This window comes from Lolium rigidum, chromosome 6 (genome assembly GCF_022539505.1).
Source record: "Lolium rigidum isolate FL_2022 chromosome 6, APGP_CSIRO_Lrig_0.1, whole genome shotgun sequence".
Taxonomy (NCBI): Eukaryota; Viridiplantae; Streptophyta; class Magnoliopsida; order Poales; family Poaceae; genus Lolium; species Lolium rigidum.
The window spans coordinates 223,687,437-223,704,231 of NC_061513.1; the positions used below are offsets into that span (position 1 = coordinate 223,687,437).

General features: G+C 42.9%; 1 long non-coding RNA gene across 1 annotated transcript; it reads right to left on the reverse strand.

Moving 5' to 3' along the window:
• Positions 1-14,412: 14,412 nt before the first annotated feature.
• LOC124668573 lies at positions 14,413-16,281 on the reverse strand. The gene is made up of 3 exons (XR_006991747.1): positions 16,120-16,281; positions 15,545-15,873; positions 14,413-14,737 (listed from the first exon to the last, which is right to left on the reverse strand). It is a non-coding gene; the product is annotated as an uncharacterized LOC124668573 (long non-coding RNA).
• Positions 16,282-16,795: the final 514 nt, after the last annotated feature.

Here is a 16,795-nt window from a genome sequence, read left to right on the forward strand (position 1 = left end):
AACTATTGTGGTATTGAATATGTACTTATGCACTTTATCTCCTATTAAGTTGCTTGTTGTGCGATAACCATGTTTACGGGGACGCCATCAACTATTCTTTGTTGAATATCATGTGAGTTGCTATGCATGTCCGTCTTGTCTGAAGTAAGAGAGATCTACCACCTTTATGGTTGGAGCATGCATATTGTTAGAGAAGAACATTGGGCCGCTAACTAAAGCCATGATTCATGGTGGAAGTTTCAGTTTTGGACATATATCCTCAATCTCATATGAGAATAATAATTATTGCCACATGCTTATGCATTAAAGAGGAGTCCATTATCTGTTGTCCATGTTGTCCCGGTATGGATGTCTAAGTTGAGAATAATCAAAAGCGAGAAATCCAAAATGCGAGCTTTCTCCTTAGACCTTTGTACGAGGCGGCATGGAGGTACCCCATTGTGACACTTGGTTAAAACATGTGCATTGCAAAGATCCGGTAGTCCAAGCTAATTAGGACAAGGTGCGGGCACTATTAGTATACTATGCATGAGGCTTGCAACTTGTAAGATATAACTTTCATAACTCATATGCTTTATTACTACCGTTGACGAAATTGTTTCATGTTTTCAAAATAAAAGCTCTAGCACAAATATAGCAATCGATGCTTTCCTCTTTGAAGGACCATTCTTTTTACTTTTATGTTGAGTCAGTTCACCTATATCTCTCCACCTCAAGAAGCAAACACTTGTGTGAACTGTGCATTGATTCCTACATACTTGCATATTGTACTTGTTATATTACTCTATGTTGACAATTATCCATGAGATATACATGTTACAAGTTGAAAGCAACCGCTGAAACTTAATCTTCCTTTGTGTTGCTTCAATACCTTTACTTTGATTTATTGCTTTATGAGTTAACTCTTATGCAAGACTTATTGATACTTGTCTTGAAGTACTATTCATGAAAAGTCTTTGCTTTATGATTCACTTGTTTACTCATGTCATTACCATTGTTTTGATCGCTGCACCCACTACATATGTTTACAAATAGTATGATCAAGGTTATGATGGCATGTCACTTCAGAAATTATCTTTTGTTATCGTTTTACCTGCTCGGGACGAGCAGAACTAAGCTTGGGGATGCTGATACGCCTCAGACGTATCGATAATTTCTTATGTTCCATGCCATATTATTGATGATACCTACATGTTTTATGCACACTTTATGTCATATTCGTGCATTTTCTGGAACTAACCTATTAACAAGATGCCGAAGTGCCGATTCTTTGTTTTCTGCTGTTTTTGGTTTCGAAATCCTAGTAACGAAATATTCTCGGAATTGGACGAAATCAAGACCCGGGGTCCTATTTTTCCCGGAGCCTTCCAGAACACCCGAGAGCCGCCGGAGGGAAGCCACGGGGGCCCCACACCACACCCTGGCGCGGCCGGAGGGGGCCGCGCCGCCCTATGGTGTGGGCCCCCTGAGCCCCCTCCGAGGCTGCCCTTCCGCCTATTTAAAGCCTCCGTCGCGAAAACCACGATACGAAGAACCACGATACGAAAACCTTCCGGAGCCGCCGCCATCGCGAAGCCAAGATCCGGGGGACGGGAGTCTCGCGTTCCGGCACCCCTGCCGGAGCGGGGAAGTGCCCCGGAAGGCTTCTCCATCGACACCGCTGCCATCTCCACCTCCATCTTCATCACCGCTGCTGCTCCCATGAGGAGGGAGTAGTTCTCCATCGAGGCTCGGGGCTGTCACCGGTAGCTATGTGGTTCATCTCTCTCCTATGTACTTCAATACAATAATCTCATGAGCTGCCTTACATGATTGAGATTCATATGATGATGCTTGTAATCTAGATGTCACTATGCTAGTCAAGTGAGTTTTACTTATGTGATCTCCGGAGACTCCTTGTCCCACGTGTGTAAAGGTGACAGTGTGTGCACCGTGTGGGTCTCTTAGGCTATATTTCACAGAATACTTACTCACTTGTTATGAATGGCGTAGTGAAGTGCTTATTTATATCTCTTTATGATTGCAATGTGTTTTGTATCACAATTTATCTATGTGCTACTCTAGTGATGTTATTAAAGTAGTTTATTCCTCCTGCACGGTGTAATGGTGACAGTGTGTGCATCCGTGTTAGTACTTGGCGTATGCTATGATCATGATCTCTTGTAGATTGTGAAGTTAACTATTTCTATGATAGTATTGATGTGTATTATTCCTCCTACATAGCTTGAAGGTGACAGTGTGCATGCTATGTTAGTACTTGGTTTAGTCGAATTGATCTTTCTTGCACTCTAAGGTTATTTAAATATGAACATTGAATTGTGGAGCTTGTTAACTCCGGCATTGAGGGTTCGTGTAATCCTACGCAATGTGTTCATCATCCAACAAGAGTGTAGAGTATGCATTTATCTATTCTCGTTATGTGATCAATGTTGAGAGTGTCCACTAGTGAAAGTCTAATCCCTAGGCCTTGTTCCTAAATATCGCTATCGCTGCTTGTTTACTTGTTTTACTTGCGTTACTACTGCTGCATTACTACTGCTTGTTTATCGTCCTGGGCAAAGCACTTTTACGGGTGCCGTTGCTACTGCTCATATATATTCATACCACCTGTATTTCACTATCTCTTCGTCGAACTAGTACACCTATTAGGTGTGTTGGGGACACAAGAGACTTCTTGCTTTGTGGTTGCGGGGTTGCATGAGAGGGATATCTTTGACCTCTTCCTCCCTGAGATCGATAAACCTTGGGTGATCCACTTAAGGGAAACTTGCTGCTGTTCTACAAACCTCTGCTCTTGGAGGCCCAACACTATCTACAAGAATAGAAGCTCCCGTAGACATCAAGCACTTTTATGGCGTCGTTGCCGGTGAGGAAAGGTAAAAAGGCACTCATACTCCGGTCTCAGGTAAAGTACTTTTCTGTTACCGTTGTGTGTGTGCTCGAAGCTATTTCCTTTAGATCCTGCAATTGCATCTTTTTGTTTCTTGTTTACACTAGTTTGGCATAATGGACAACAATGAGCTTCTTATTCTATTTCCTGATTTAAAACATGGATTGTTTGATGCGAAAATTAAAAAACCTATGAAATCTTATTTGCATGCTTGGTAGTAATATTAGTATGAACGCTTTGAACACCATTGTTGATAATAATATAGAAAGTTCTAAGCTTGGGGAAGCTGGTTTTCATGATCTTTTTAGTCCCCCAAGCATTGAGGAGAAAATTTTCTTTGATGATACTTTGCCTCCTATTTATGATGATTATAATGATATTGGTCTTTTAGTACCGCTTTGTTATGGAGGATAAATTTGATTATGATTACAATATGCCTCCTATATTTGATGATGAGAATAATAATGATAGCTACTTTGTTGAATTTGCTCCCACTATTACTAATAAAATTGATTATGCCTATGTGGAGAGTAATAATTTTATGCATGAGACTCATGATAAGAATGCTTTATGTGATAGTTATATTGTTGAGTTTGCTCATGTTTCTACTGAAAGTTATTATGAGAGAGGAAAATACGGTTGTAGAAATTTTCATGTTACTAAAACACCTCTCTATGTGCTGAAATTTTTGAAGCTACACTTGTTTTATCTTCCTATGCTTGTTACTTTGCTCTTCATGAACTTGTTTATTTACAAGATTCCTATGCATAGGAAGCATGTTAGACTTAAATGTGTTTTGAATTTGCCTTTTGATGCTCTCTTTTGCTTCAACTACTATTTCTTGCGAGTGCATCATTAAAACTGCTTGAGCCCATCTTAATGGCTAAAAAGAAAGAACTTCTTGGGAGATAACCCATGTGTTATTTTGCTACAGTAATTTGTTTTATATTTGTGTCTTGGAAGTTGTTTACTACTGTAGCAACCTCTCCTTATCTTAGTTTTGTGTTTTGTGGTGCCAAGTAAAGTCTTTGATAGTAAAGTAAGTACTAGATTTGGATTACTGCGCAGTTCCAGATTTCTTTGCTGTCACGAATCTGGGTCTACCTCCCTGTAGGTAGCTCAGCAAATTAATCCAATTTACGTGCATGATCCTCAGATATGTACGCAACTTTCATTCAATTTGAGCATTTTCATTTGAGCAAGTCTGGTGGCCTAATAAAATCCATCTTTACGGACTGTTCTGTTTTGACAGATTCTGCCTTTTATTTCGCATTGCCTCTTTTGCTATTTTGGATGAATTTCTTTGATCCATTAATGTCCGAGTAGCTTTATGCAATGTCCAGAAGTGTTAAGAATGATTGTGTCACCTCTGAACATGTTAATTTTTATTGTACACTAACCCTCTAATGAGTTGTTTCGAGTTTGGTGTGGATGAAGTTTTCAAGGATCAAGAGAGGAGTATGATACAATATGATCAAGGAGAGTGAAAGCTCTAAGCTTGGGGATGCCCCGGTGGTTCACCCCTGCATATTATAACAAGACTCAAGCGTCTAAGCTTGGGGATTCCCAAGGCATCCCCTTCTTCATCGACAACATTATCGGGTTCCTCCCACGAAACTATATTTTTATTCCGTCACATCTTATGCACTTTGCTTGGAGCGTCGGTTTGTTTTTGTTTTTGTTTTGTTTGAATAAAATGGATCCTAGCATTCACTTTATGGGAGAGAGACACGCTCCGCTGTAGCATATGGACAAGTATGTCCTTAGGCTCTACTCATATATAGTATTCATGTCGAAGTTTCTTCTTCGTTAAATTGTTATATGGTTGGAATTGGAAAATACTACATGTAGTAATTCTAAAATGTCTTGGATAATTTGATACTTGGCAATTGTTGTGCTCATGTTTAAGCTCTTGCATCATATACTTTGCACCCATTAATGAAGAAACACTTAGAGCTTGCTAATTTGGTTTGCATATTTGGTTTCTCTAGAGTCTAGATAATATCTAGTATTGAGTTTTGAACAACAAGGAAGACGGTGTAGAGTCTTATAATGTTTACAATATGTCTTTTATGTGAGTTTTGCTGCACCATTCATCCTTGTGTTTGTTTCAAATAACCTTGCTAGCCTAAACCTTGTATCGAGAGGGAATACTTCTCATGCATCCAAAATACTTGAGCCAACCACTATGCCATTTGTGTCCACCATACCTACCTACTACATGGTATTTTCCGCCATTCCAAAGTAAATTGCTTGAGTGCTACCTTTAAAATTCCATCATTCACCTTTGCAATATATAGCTCATGGGACAAATAGCTTAAAAACTATTGTGGTATTGAATATGTACTTATGCACTTTATCTCCTATTAAGTTGCTTGTTGTGCGATAACCATGTTTCTGGGACGCCATCAACTATTCTTTGTTGAATATCATGTGAGTTGCTATGCATGTCCGTCTTGTCCGAAGTAAGAGAGATCTACCACCTTTATGGTTGGAGCATGCATATTGTTAGAGAAGAACATTGGGCCGCTAACTAAAGCCATGATTCATGGTGGAAGTTTCAGTTTTGGACATATATCCTCAATCTCATATGAGAATAATAATTATTGCCAAATGCTTATGCATTAAAGAGGAGTCCATTATCTGTTGTCCATGTTGTCCCGGTATGGATGTCTAAGTTGAGAATAATCAAAAGCGAGAAATCCAAAATGCGAGCTTTCTCCTTAGACCTTTGTACAGAGCGGCATGGAGGTACCCCATTGTGACACTTGGTTAAAACATGTGCATTGCAAAGATCCGGTAGTCCAAGCTAATTAGGACAAGGTGCGGGCACTATTAGTATACTATGCATGAGGCTTGCAACTTGTAAGATATAACTTTCATAACTCATATGCTTTATTACTACCGTTGATGAGAATTGTTTCATGTTTTCAAAATAAAAGCTCTAGCACAAATATAGCAATCGATGCTTTCCTCTTTGAAGGACCATTCTTTTTTACTTTTATGTTGAGTCGGTTCACCTATATCTCTCCACCTCAAGAAGCAAACACTTGTGTGAACTGTGCATTGATTCCTACATACTTGCATATTGTACTTGTTATATTACTCTATGTTGACAATTATCCATGAGATATACATGTTACAAGTTGAAAGCAACCGCTGAAACTTAATCTTCCTTTGTGTTGCTTCAATACCTTTACTTTGATTTATTGCTTTATGAGTTAACTCTTATGCAAGACTTATTGATACTTGTCTTGAAGTAATATTCATGAAAAGTCTTTGCTTTATGATTCACTTGTTTACTCATGTCATTACCATTGTATTGATCGCTGCACCCACTACATATGTTTACAAATAGTATGATCAAGGTTATGATGGCATGTCACTTCAGAAATTATCTTTTGTTATCGTTTTACCTGCTCGGGACGAGCAGAACTAAGCTTGGGGATGCTGATACGCCTCCGACGTATCGATAATTTCTTATGTTCCATGCCATATTATTGATGATACCTACATGTTTTATGCACACTTTATGTCATATTCGTGCATTTTCCGGAACTAACCTATTAACAAGATGCCGAAGTGCCGATTCTTTGTTTTACTGCTGTTTTTGGTTTCGAAATCCTAGTAACGAAATATTCTCGGAATTGGACGAAATCAAGACCCGGGGTCCTATTTTTCCCGGAGCCTTCCGGAACACCCGAGAGCCGCCGGAGGGAAGCCACGGGGGCCCCACACCACACCACGGCGCGGCCGGAGGGGGGCCGCGCCGCCCTATGGTGTGGGCCCCCGAGCCCCCTCCGAGGCTGCCCTTCCGCCTATTTAAAGCCTCCGTCGCGAAAACCACGATACGAAGAACCACGATGCCGAAAACCTTCCGGAGCCGCCGCCATCGCGAAGCCAAGATCCGGGGACGAGAGTCTCGTTCCGGCACCTGCCGGAGCGGGGAAGTGCCCCGGAAGGCTTCTCCATCGACACCGCTGCCATCTCCACCTCCATCTTCATCACCGCTGCTTGCTCCCATGAGGAGGAGTAGTTCTCCATCGAGGCTCGGGGCTGTACCGGTAGCTATGTGGTTCATCTCTCTCCTATGTACTTCAATACAATAATCTCATGAGCTGCCTTACATGATTGAGATTCATATGATGATGCTTGTAATCTAGATGTCACTATGCTAGTCAAGTGAGTTTTACTTATGTGATCTCCGGAGACTCCTTGTCCCACGTGTGTAAAGGTGACGAGTGTGTGCACCGTGTGGGTCTCTTAGGCTATATTTCACGAATAATTACTCACCTGTTATGAATGGCGTAGTGAAGTGCTTATTTATATCTCTTTATGATTGCAATGTGTTTTGTATCACAATTTATCTATGTGCTACTCTAGTGATGTTATTAAAGTAGTTTATTCCTCCCGCACGGTGTAATGGTGACAGTGTGTGCATCCGTGTTAGTACTTGGCGTATGCTATGATCATGATCTCTTGTAGATTGTGAAGTTAACTATTGCTATGATAGTATTGATGTGTATTATTCCTCCTACATAGCATGAAGGTGACAGTGTGCATGCTATGTTAGTACTTGGTTTAGTCGAATTGATCTTTCTTGCACTCTAAGGTTATTTAAATATGAACATTGAATTGTGGAGCTTGTTAACTCCGGCATTGAGGGTTCGTGTAATCCTACGCAATGTGTTCATCATCCAACAAGAGTGTAGAGTATGCATTTATCTATTCCGTTATGTGATCAATGTTGAGAGTGTCCACTAGTGAAAGTATAATCCCTAGGCCTTGTTCCTAAATACTGCTATCGCTGCTTGTTTACTTGTTTTCCTTGCGTTACTACTGCTGCATTACTACTGCTTGTGTACTCGTCCTGGGCAAAGCACTTTTCTCGGTGCCGTTGCTACTCGCTCATATATATTCATACCACCTGTATTTCACTATCTCTTCGCCGAACTAGTACACCTATTAGGTGTGTTGGGGACACAAGAGACTTCTTGCTTTGTGGTTGCGGGGTTGCATGAGAGGGATATCTTTGACCTCTTCCTCCCTGAGATCGATAAACCTTGGGTGATCCACTTAAGGGAAACTTGCTGCTGTTCTACAAACCTCTGCTCTTGGAGGCCCAACACTGTCTACAAGAATAGAAGCTCCCGTAGACATCACCTGCCGATCAGAGTAGCCTGCGGCCACCAAGTTGTTGTCATCGTAACCGCGGTTCTTCCTTCTCTTGTTGCGATCCCTTCGACCGCCCGAATCATGTTTCGGCTGGTCATCTTCTTCGTCGTCGCTGCGCTGTCGTGGCTTTCGAACGTTGTCTTCGCCATCGGCCCAGCTGTTGGCGATTTCCATTAACTTGGTTATGGTTTTAGGCTTTTTGCGCCCAAGTTCCATCATGTAGCTTTCCCGCTGAACGCCGTCGCTGAAAGCGTCAATTGCTCTGTCGACAGATACGTCTTCGGCGGCGTTTAGGAGTTTTGTGAATCTCCCGATGTATGAACGCATCGATTCCCTCTGCTTCTGGCGGCAATTCCGCAGCTCTTCGATCCCGACGGGCCTCTTGTACGTTGCTTGGAAGTTGGCAACGAAGGCATCTACTAGGTCGTCCCATGATTTAACGGAACCTTTCGGCAGCCCCCTTAGCCAGGCCCGTGCTGAATCCTTCAAGTAAAGCTGTAAGCATTGCATTGCTGCTATCTGGTTTCCTTTGTGCAGGATCACAATCTGCAGGTAGTCGTCTATCCAGGATCTTGGTTCTTGCTGCCCATCGTACTTGGCGGCATCGGTAGGGGTAGGCTTGAACTTTTTGGGCGGCATTGTTTCGCGGATCTTGTAACTTAGACAGTCGGCTCCCCTGAGCTCGCCGTCGTACTCCTGGTCTTCATCCGAAGAATCGCTGTCGTCGTCCTTCCTAGCGGCGCGTCGCCGCCTTGCTTTGTCGATCCCGCTCTCGGGTGATTTCGTCACGAGCATCTCTCGCATGATGTTTCGACCCACTGCCTTGGATGGTGGTCCTTTCTTTTGGCGGGGCTAGGTTGTTCCCCAATATTGCGAGACTCTCCAGGGCACCTCGATGAGCTTGAGCCATGGATCCTTCGGGGCGTTGGTTGATGAGGTATGCGGCGAGGTTGGCCGTTGCTCCTGCGACGGTTTTCGGCCGTGGCATGCCGGCGGTATCCATAGTCATAAAGGATTTGGTCAGATTCGACATTATTTCTCTGGCGTCATCTTCTGAAAGCCTGTATAGTCTTGACCGGTTCTTGCCTGTTCCGTGAGTGTTTCGGGAGGCACTCCCTTGCGAGCCCCTTCGCCGTTCTGTCGGATCGATCCGCCGCAGATAGGCGTCTCTCAAGGGTGGCTTGCTCTTTCGACTGGTGCTCCCGGTTTTTCTCTAGTATGGAGCGATAAGCATTGAGGGTTCCAACTGAAGTTCCTGCGGGGAGCGGCGTGTTGTTGAGTACCGTTGCCCTTGCTGCCGCCCACTCCTCATCCGCGATGGTGTAATCACCGTCGCGGTTGCTCGGCGCTGTTTTCAAAACTTGCCCTTCTACCGGAACGAGGGGTATGGTCCTCGTCTCCTCTCGCGCCTTGCGTTTCCCGTGTTATTGGCGACATAAACCCGATGGTGTGCCGTTCTTCGGGTGGTTCCCTGGATGATGCTCGTCGATACTCGTCCTCTCCCGATGAATACCGGGCGTTGCGGATGAACGACGTGTCGCTTGATCCCGGCCCGTGCCCGGTGTCACGGTTCGGGCAGTAGTACGAAGTTAGTTTCGAGGATGAGGAATCATCCGACCCTACCGACATGGAGGACACCGAGCGGGGAGTCGAGGGCACGGGTGAGCACGTCGATCCCGTCGGTCCAGCCGACGGGTCGAGTGATGATGACGCGCTTGAACCCGCCGATCCGGAAGTGGGGGATTCCAGCAATCGAAGGATTCCCTCGCGTTGACGTTGTAGTGGACGCTGCCGAAGGTCATCTCCATGTTTCCTTGTAGATCCGAAAAGTTCGAGCGGGAGGAATCGCCGTGTGGAGTAAACTCGTAGGGAGCCGAATCGAATTGGGCTTCCCGGTGGTCGGTGACGATGGTGTCGATGAAGCTGCTGATGAAGCTGCCGGCGAAGCCGCCGGTGTCATGATCGGATCTGCCGATGCTCTGCCTTGTGCCGACAGGTTTCCCACAGACGGCGCCAATTGTTGAGGGTGCTCCTCGGCAATGCCCTCCGATAGGGGCTGAGGGTTGATGGAATCCTGCAAGCTGACGCGAGACATCGGTTCACGGCACAAGCGGGGAGAGCGATTTACCCGGGTTCGGGGCCCTCGATGAGGTAAAACCCTTACGTCCCGCATGTCTCGTTCTTTGATTATGATGAAAACATGTTACAATGGGGTGCCGAATAGTTCGGCTGTGATCTCGTCGAGATGTCTGGTTGCTAGGGTAACCTAGTTCTAAGCTTCTGCCGGCTAGTATTGCTAAGATTGATTGTATCCCTCGATAGCCCCTCTCCCGGCCTTTATATAGGTGGCCGGGTCTCGAGAGGTCTAATCGAGTACGAGTAGGTTTACAATAGATCTATTTCCAATCTTTCCTTGATCGGCTTCCTCCGCGTCTTGTACTCCAAGTAATCTTCCGTCGCACCGCCCTAGTGGCCCATCTTGCCGTCGAGTTCCTTCATGGGCCTCCTGCTGGACCACGTAGGGTAGAGCAACATTGGTTATCCGAAGGGTAATGCCCACGTCACCGCTGGCCTGCTTAAAAGGGCCAGAGCTTTGGATGTCGGCGCATAGAATGAAACGGCGATATTGATGAAGGGCAGGCGGCTTTCGCAGTGGGTGGGCGGTGCAACCAGAATAGTAGCGCATGCGTCGTGTGGCGTGGCCAGAGCAGGAGCGGAAGGGTCATCCTACTTCCATTGATGGCTAGAGAAAGAAGGCCGGGCATTGGGCCGCTGCCATGCCGGCCCTCGGTCCACGAAGGCGGACACGTGGGTTACGTGCGTTGTCCTTGCCGATGCATCAGTTCCCCAAATTTGATGTGACGATGGGTCACGACTGACGGGTTGTTCCATTTGGGTCGTTCGCTGGAGCGTGCGTGGTCTGTTCGTCTATGAGCGCGAATCGGTTCGGACAATCCATGACCAAGTGAATAGGCTCGCTCGTGAGAGAGCAGGAGGATAGGTCAACCGAGTTGTTAGGGCATGTACAATGGGGTGATGTCAGCCTTCCCTTACGCTTGCCACGTTAGATTTTTTGCTTAGTTGGAGAGAGAGAATGAAGGAAGAGAAGGTTGTCGTCCCTTAGCTAAGGGATGATCTCTTATGAAATAAAGGTTATTTTTACCATTGTACGACTTATCTTTCCTTAGACACATAATTTCCTACTAAAAATAATTAATTATTATTTATTGCAAGGGATGAAAATAAGATATAATGCATCGTACCTATTATATTTATCATCCTCTATAGATGATATGGACTACTAAGAGAAAACACGCTTTCCCTACCATTGTACATGCCCTTAAACCCCGCACGTGTCCGTTTGCATGCAGTTGTAGGTGGCAGCAGAAATGGGCCACTTGGGGACATCAAGTAGGGCCGCTGGTGCGTGGGAGACGAGTGTAGGGCACCGTGGATTCTTTAGAAAAACAACGAGACGTTCTTTAACAAAAATCAAGCACTAATATCGACATAAAAGGACAACTTCCTCTATAGTGAGACAAACAAAATACATCCTCCCTTCCTAAAATAGTGTATTAATTTTCGTAAAGTCAAACAATATAAAGATTAACCAAAGTTTATTTGAAAGAAAACTCTGCCCAATTAGCATTTGGTTTATACGGTTGATTTTGTAGCGATAAGAGCTACTATAATATATCTCAGGTGAGGAGGGTTTTAGCGAAATCACATTGAAGTTTATAGCACTTGTACGGATGATCTAATTAAATTCTATCAGCTTAAGTGAAACTTCAGTCTTCGTGATAAGTTTATTTGAAAGCGTGAAAATTTGCCGGATTTTCGTGATAAGTTTATTTGAAAGCGTGAAAATTTGCCGGATTTTCTATGCATGAATGCAATGCACACATCTTCTTCCTCTCTTTTGTAACCTCAAATCTTACAGCTGAGGAGGTACATGACTTCATGCCTATCAGCCTTATCCATGGCATCGCCAAGCTAGTGGCAAAGGTGCTAGCGAACCGTGTCGTTCCTATCCTCCCTCAGATGGTAGGGGTGCAGCAAAGTGCATTCATGTATGGAAGATGTTTGCATGATAAATCTATGATGGTACAAGGGATAGCGTGCAAGCTTCATAGAAGCTCAACCCGGGCGGTTCTACTGAAGTTAGATATAACCAAGGCCTTGAACGCAGTGGATTGGGCTTTCCTTATAGAGGTCCCGAGGAAGCTAGGTTTCGGCAAAAGAATCCTGGCCTGCATTGTTGCTCTACTCTCCACAGGTTTGACATGTGTTTTGCTTAACGACACTCTGGGTTTGTGGATTGCCAATAGGCGTGGATTGCAGCAAGGGGATTCCCTATCCCCGCAACTCTTCATCTTGATCATGGATGTCTTGCCCTTGATGATTGTGAAGGCATCAAGAAAGGGGTTGCTTACCCGGCCCACTGGCACAATCAGGACTGGGCCATCCCACTTCAATCTATGTGGATGAGGTCATGACTTTCTTATGTCCCACTGTGCTGGACTTAAGAGTCTTCACTGTGATCGTTGATGATTTTGGTGCAGCCTCAGGCCTCTACACCAACATGGACAAGTGCTCGGTAAATCTCATCTGATGCACTGGTACCGACGAGGCTTTGGTGGCCCAAGAGTTACGATGCCATGTGGTGCCCTTCCCCCTCCGATTCCTTGGGCTGCCCCTGACATTGAGAAAACCGAGACACAGCTTCAATATCATTCGGTTACATTCAAGAGATCCAATCTAAAGTTGTGACCATGTAGGTGCCTTATGTATCTTTAGTTCTTTACCATTGTAGACCAATCTAACATTAAATTGTTCCATAAGTTATTCAATCTACAAAGAGATATATATAATTTATAGTTTATTACAGATATGGCACATTACATGTTGTAAATATATTTGAGTTGACAAGGTACATGTTTCCCATCTATAAGCTAGAAGCTCATGCTAAGCATCTTTAGACTGAAAGATAAAAATCTGAAGAGAAAACGTACAATTATAGAAAAATGTGTTATCAAGTTTGGCACACTGATCGATAATACATTTAAGGAGGTTGTGGCAAGAGTGTGTAATTACGTATATTTATTGGTATACCATTCGGCTAAAATAAAAGAATTTAAGGTTAAGACAATGTATCCATGAAATAAGCTATAGTAAGTTCACATAAGTTGGTTCATCGCACAAGCCTCATGCTTGGATCACAAAACAAAAAAGAGGGTTGTGCGCAACATACAGGAATATTTGATTGATTTTAGATTTCAACGAACGATTTAGCTAAGACATATACACCCTATTCAACAATAATTGTTAGTAAAGTTGTTGCCCTTAAGAATTATCAACCACTAAATTTTCAATAATTTAGAATCTACTGATTGTCTAGACTCGCATACATGTGCACAAGAAAATATTAGTAAACAGTTATTAAACAGAAATTATTGGTAAAACAGTTATAAATGAAATATTGGTATTAAATTTTCTTTAAAGGTCATTTCTCCAAATATGAAGAAATACACTGGGCACAAATATATTATAAACCTAGGATACCCAAATTATTTATATCCATGGTAAATTTCATTGATACTTTATTATCTCTGAAAGAATAATAAACAACAGAAACTCAATTCGGTTCCCGGGTGCGTATGATCCCTCTACCATAAAAACATATTTCCAAGTGTTAAAAAATTTTGACAAAAAATTTTACATGTACATATCCATAATATATGTGTATTCGTCAAGTTTCACGAAAAAATGATATTTTTTTGTAGTCTAAGCGAAAAAGAGAAAATTTATCTTGTGACAAGTCTTTGTTTCAGCACCGAATTTTGTCTTTTTTACACACGCCACATGACACGTCGATTTTTCATGAAACGACTTTGTGAGCGCGTAGCACATGAAGATGTACGTGCGAAATTTTTGTTTCAATTTTTTTGATATTTTAAAATGTGTCTAACATGTATTTCAAAATAAAGGGAGCATACGCTCCCATGTGCCAAAACATCACTCTAATAAACAACTGACTGATACTAATACCTTACCACAAAACAGATCTGATTGGAAAGAGGAAGGTACATCCCTTCCCTTACCTGTGATAAGCAAGACTACTTTCAAAGCCTAGGTAAGGCCAGAGTCCAGCAATCCAACATATGCTGGTCGGCTGGTCGCTGCTGCCACAGATCTACCCAATCTGCATGAATCATGCAGGTCATATGGAGGCAGACCTCGACCTATAACCCTGAAACTTGAATAAGTAGATATGATGTTAAACTAAAGATGGGCATGTAGCAAAATAATACAAGAAAAACACTAAGAAAGATGCAGTGTACCTTTGATATGTGCACTGACTGCTCCATAGTGCATCCATGGGTCGATGAGTACGATTGATTACGATTTGGATAGTCACAACAAATTTAATGGCACATACCAATGGAATTTGGTTGTGGACCACCCACCCACTATGCGCCACCGCCTCGGCCTCGGCACGGCACATCAGTTAGCCACAACTGTATGTCCTCATCTTCTAGCCCTCCTCGTGCCTCTCCTTTTCTTCTCCCCTCCTTCGCCTGGTCGGACCACGACACTACGTGCTCACCAAGCTCAAGGCCATTCCTCATGTTCATACTCATCCTATCCCAGATTCCGACCGACCATCTCAACCTAGAAAGGATGTCGGAACATCTATCAGTCCATGGGATCATTTAAGTTGTGACTCGCACAGCTTCTACTTACCTAGTTACATATCTTAGGCATCTATACAAAACACATTGAGCTCCCTAATATCTTTGTCGGTTAGAAACTACAATATCGTTGCTGGTAATCTATGAACAGTAAGTGAAGAAGCAGAAGGTCTCGTCCAATCCATTAGATGCTTTGATATTTGCTAATCATCATGATTGCCAATTTAAGAAATGGGAGCCCGGTGCTAAAATATCAATAAGATATAGTTAGCAAACCTGTTCACACCTTGAACTTCCAAAGTAGTAGCTAGCTAGTAAAAATATGTACTGACAGGTCAGGTCCATGCACATACAATCATTTTAATCAGTTCAGGTTCTCATATCTTTTCAATTGGTCCAGGTTCTTACAAATATAATACATTAAAAAATTATGTTATTTTCAATAAATAGTCAGACTGTTTAAGAGAAATGCATGCCTGATGATTTTAACATAAATGCATCCATTCTTTCAATCCTCTGCGAAATTGCAAGGCAGTAAAAAGGCCAGAAATGCTGCATCATTATTATTACATGCGCTCAACTTTTCAGTATGGTGTACATCAGACATCAGATATGAAAGATTAAGAAAAAACAATACAAGGTCCATTTCTCACTCAGAGATGCAGCATGCATGATATTAGAAGTCAATTTTGCTTTTAGCAAGTCAATAGAAAACAACTGATTCGCAAGGGATAAGTTGCGGACTAACGAAATTGAAAAAAAGTGCGGTTTATACTGCAAGGATTACCAAAGTATTTTGCTTCTAGAGGAGTGGTCTATCGATGCCGTCAAGTACAACTGATCAAAAAGTATGTTCATGTATTAAAAAAACCAATACATCAGCAAGGTTAACACAACATATTAGCATTATTTTCATATGGATTGTACCTGCAAATTAGCATATAGCAACAATAAATATTTGACATCTTAGAACAAGCTAGTGCAGTTCAGTACAGACTACGTAAGCCATCAACTTGTGCAACCAGTACATCATTAAACAAATCATCTAGTTTCATCATAGATGAGGCAAACACTGCTTCTACTTAGGAATCAGGCAAATGGAAGATGTTCCAACACCTGGAATAAACAAAGACAGAATATCAGCATTTGTAGATACAACTGTACCTACTGTATTAGCACCTCCAGATACAATTGCGAGTAATAAAAAAGATATGATATCAAAAATTACTATTTCACAAATTTAAAACTTACCATTACTATATATATTGCCTGCAAGCTTCAAAATTATAGCAAGGATTCAATCATAGGAATTCCCAATCTGAGTTATAGGAGGCATAAATCAAACTTGCAGTCCTCACTGACCTCTTATTACGGAAGAAGCTCGGTGATACTGTCATCAAGCACAGAGGTTCAGGTCTTCGATCTGAGGGAAGCGTTTGCCTCCCGGATGGTGCGGAGGAAGGCAACAGAGTCTGCGTCGTTGCCGACCGTGCCGAGGAAGGGAGAGAGCTTCTGCATCGTCCCTTGCCCCATGGAGGAACAACGGCTGCATCTCCAACCGCATGGAGAGGAACGGCGGAGGCGGCGTCCTCGTCGCGAGGAGGGGCGGCGACGCATCCCTAGGAATGAGGGGAACGAAGGTGACGCATCCAGACAAGAGAGGGAATCCCAGTACACGGTGGAACAACATCGGCGGGAGGGAGCTGACCTGTGTGGGGCGGTGATGTGGACATAAATACCTTAGATACGACCGAATACGCTGCACGTAGAAATATTTATCAGGTGATTTCTAGTAATCTTTTTCAATTATATTTTTATGTCATAGAGAATAAGAATACTACATATCAATGTATTACATGCAGAATTATGAAGAACCTATATAAGTCATGAGTCAAAATGCGGGGCATGAACACAGTATATGCACGAAATATGCATACATGCATATCCATCTAAGAATGTCCAGCCGTGGAGGATCATGCTATGCACATGGGACATATCAATCCATGATCTCCAAGAACTGAAAGAAGAAGATGACTGA